This window comes from Anguilla rostrata, chromosome 5, assembly GCF_018555375.3.
Source record: "Anguilla rostrata isolate EN2019 chromosome 5, ASM1855537v3, whole genome shotgun sequence".
Lineage (NCBI taxonomy): Eukaryota > Metazoa > Chordata > Actinopteri > Anguilliformes > Anguillidae > Anguilla > Anguilla rostrata.
Genome location: NC_057937.1, coordinates 57,743,539 through 57,747,407, shown reverse-complemented (window position 1 = coordinate 57,747,407; position 3,869 = coordinate 57,743,539). Strand labels below are relative to the sequence as shown.

The following is a 3,869-nucleotide window of genomic DNA, read 5'->3' as shown; positions in this document are numbered from 1 at the left end:
AAAAAAATCTGATACCAAACACCTGTTCACTGTTGTTCGCTGGTATATTATTAAATTACCTGTTGGGCAATTGGAAACAATCTTATGCTGTTCTTCGTTCTTCCTTGGCTTGTTGTTGTCACCCCTGAGATTAGGAAACACATAGCCCTGCACTGCCTAATCTGAGGATGAAGCAGCCCCCTCCCATAACCCCCTCACCCAAACCACCCCCCCCCCCCCCCCAAAGCCCTCCCAAAAGCATACCTTGACTGGCATGAAATCACTGCACCATTCCTCATCCCGCATGTAATTCACATCAAAATTACCATGAAAGAAATGAAGACAGCTTGAACCATCAATCAAAAAAAAAAGAAAAAAAAAACGAGAAAGAAAGAGAAAGTTCTGATTAAAAGGACACGGCCCTCTCTCTCTCTCTCCTCTCTTTTTTTTCTTATTTTAATCTATCTGAAAATAAAGGGGCATTAAATTTTCATAGCTCCCAGAAACCGTGGCAAGCACTCATCCCTCTCGCTTTCCCCTTTCATGCTCGCAGTGGGAGACTGCTCTCCTGGCAGCGTTACATATGATACTTTCCTTTTCGCGGTGCCACCGAGCCTTCAAATAAGCACCCGCTCTATGATCTTTCAATAATAATAAAAAAAAAAGTATCAGATTTTTCTTAATGACACGCGCCACGCTAAGACCGGCACTTTCGCATCGCCGAAAGTGCAAATCACCTGCTGTTAGAGACCCTGTTTCCCACCCTGCACCCCCCCCTCCCGCAGCCCCCTCCCCCCGCCCACAAAAAAAAGAAAGAAAGAAAAAAGATGCAATTAAGAAGAGAGATTCTCCTGAACTGTTCCAGGAAGGGCATTTATTATTTCGCACTTAAGTTTAGCGGTGCCATTAAAAGTTAGCCGGCAGTTAATCAGATGGACGAATGCACCATTAACTTCTGAATTTATTTTCCTAAAGCCGCATTAAATATGGTAAACTATTCCAACGATGCGGGTGCATAAAGGATGGAATTACCCAGTGGAAAACGAAAACAACAAAAAAAGAATGTTTAAAAAACAAACATCTGACCCCCCAGTTAAACGCATTTCCATAAAAAACGATAGAAATAAAAATGAAAATGTGCACTACTTTATAGACGGGGTGGGATCATCATGTTACTGAACATGTGCTGTTATTCCCCTGTCTTCAACTGTCTTCCATTCTAAATTATGACGTTGGCCTAGATGTTAAAAACCCACCACTTATTGTTATATTAATTATACTATAATTATCTTACTGTAGCACAACCTCCGCCGAAAGAATTATCTAATTACCGATTGAATAACTCAAGGTAGTTAGTTATGCGTTATTTTAAACAGCAGAGGCATTCACTATATATATTTTAAAGCTTTTTGGCAGTGAGGGATAGAGTTCTGATATAGCCAGACAGAACTGCAATGTATCTTTCCGAGAAGGGAGAAAGATATCAGTCACCGAGGCAACAGGGAGTTTGGGGGGAGGAGTTTTGTCAGGTGTACAGAGGTACTTCCATCACTCATTAGACACGCCTCCCCCTGCAAAATTAATCAGTTGAGAAAACACGGCGGTGCGCCACGTCATTAGTTTTCCAATCCAGCGAATCAGGCGCCAAGCAACCATTTCACCACATCCCCCCTCATCCCAGAACAATTATAAAGGTAATTCTGAGATATTAATAGAAATTTAGGGATGATTATTTAGCCAGCTGGAATAAATCACATCTGGACGCCATTCGGTGGCTTTTGCACTGCTTCAATGACAAATCAAAGACAGTTTCACTTGTAGTGTTCAAATATTATTATTTAGTTATCAAATTAATTAATTGAAGTGAGTCAGGCTTCAAAGAAACTGCAAACTGTAAATGACTGCTCCATAGCAGGTATATCGCCTCTCTCCAAATGTAAATTTGAGCCTATTGATTTTTCCAGTTTGATTAAAATTTGGGAACTGTCACCTAATCTGTTTCAGCCCCCTGCAGGACAAAACTGGTACAGATGCAGAAGTTATTACCCCTGACAGTACCTCACATTTAAATATCACAATGTGCGTATGAATGAAAAAATCTACTTAGAATTTTCTATAGAAATTAAGCACGAGTGGTTAAATATAATTGTCATATGGTTTTATGTATACATACATACATATATTCACACAACACAGAAACACAGGCAGACATGAATCCAACTTTTTTTTCCAGAGACTTCCTCTCCATCTTCTGTTTAGACCTTGATAAGAGGCGCATTGATTAATCCTTTCAGGGAGAACCGTCCAGGATCTTTCGAAAGCATCGGCTGGGGAATCGATTTCAGAGTTCAAAGCAGCACAGAGCCCTCCTGAAATACCCACTGCATACAGGATGTGGAGGGAGGGAGCTTCCAGTGGGCCCAACGCTGAACTTTCAGAGAAATACCCGTCTACAGAAATCCAAAGACAAAGACAATTAGCCACATAATTTTATCAGCTGATCTTAATGTGCATGGACAACTTCTCTAAATATTTGTTTGTGTGCGTGCGTGTGTGTATGTGTGTGTGCATGAGAGTGTGTGTGTGTGTGTGTGTTTGTGAATGTGTGTGTCTGTGTCTGCAGGTGTGTGTGTGTGCGTGTGTGTCTGAGTTTGTGTGCGTGCTTGTGCGTGCCTGTGCGTGTGTGTGCATGCATGTGTACACGTGTGTGTGAGTGTGTGTGTGCAAAATGCGAAGAAGCATCAATAACATTGACTCAGTCTTGCATTCTATAATGCCACTTCTCCTAGTTTTAAAGTACGTATTGCTCAGAGCTGTGGTAAATTACCTAAACACCTTTGAATTTGGTTTTGTCAGGATATAGTTACTGTAATAATGTCGGTCCACAATAACTGAGCAGTCAACAGAGAAACTTTGCTGTTGAAGATCTATTGCCTCACACCAGTTCCAATGAAAACAAGTTAATAAAATTTAGCCCACTTTGAAATACTGTTCATTGTCGCCTCACCTGTTTCAATGTTTCCCTCTATTTTCTTTTTTAATTCATTTAAATTCTGAAAGGCCAACAAGTTCACACAAACAAGACCGTACGAAAGCCTGCAATATATTGTAATATTAAAATTGTACCAAATTAGATTCCAATTTTTAATTTAAAGAATGAAATCCCTAAAGGCGGAAATAAAAATGCACACAGAAATGACAAAGACAAATGGAAAAACTGAGACGAAACTGAAGAGCTCACACCACTATAACTACAAACACACACACACTAAAAACACAAAGATACGCAGACACATGCGCGCACGCACGCACACACACAGACACACTCATACACACACCCACACACACACACATACACATAGACACACTCATACACACACACACACACACACACACACGCACACACATACACATAGACACATACGCGCACATACACGCACACACACACACACATTGACACATATGCATGCACACACATACACACTCCTGCATACACACACACACCCACCCACCCCCACACACACACACACACACACACACACACACTCAAACAGACTTTGTGAGCTGGAGGCTTTGGGTTTAAGACTATGGCCTGCTGCATCCTCTCTCCATAGAGCTAGCATGTTCTCCCCCCTATTTCTGTTGGGTTTCCTCCAGACACTCCAGTTTTCCTCCCACAGTCCAAACGCACGCAGGCTCCAGCACTCACTCACAAAAGAGAGAGTCATTCTCGACGTGACTACTCCAGGTAAATGAAACATTCAAATTTACAAAGAGCAGACGCTGCAGTGGCATTACAACTTCCTACGATTACCCTCTTGCACTAGAATTATAAGCAAAGAAATGTCTGGTCTTATGACGCTGACCATAATAGATTTATAAATTAGCTG

At 41.4% G+C, this 3,869-nt stretch overlaps 1 long non-coding RNA gene across 1 annotated transcript; it reads left to right on the top strand.

Annotated features, from left to right (window-relative positions):
• The first annotated feature begins 814 nt into the window (after positions 1–814).
• LOC135256137 (uncharacterized) lies at positions 815–2,965 on the top strand. Its single transcript, XR_010330402.1, has 2 exons — positions 815–2,058; positions 2,274–2,965. It is a non-coding gene; the product is annotated as an uncharacterized LOC135256137 (long non-coding RNA).
• The last annotated feature ends 904 nt before the right edge of the window (positions 2,966–3,869 follow it).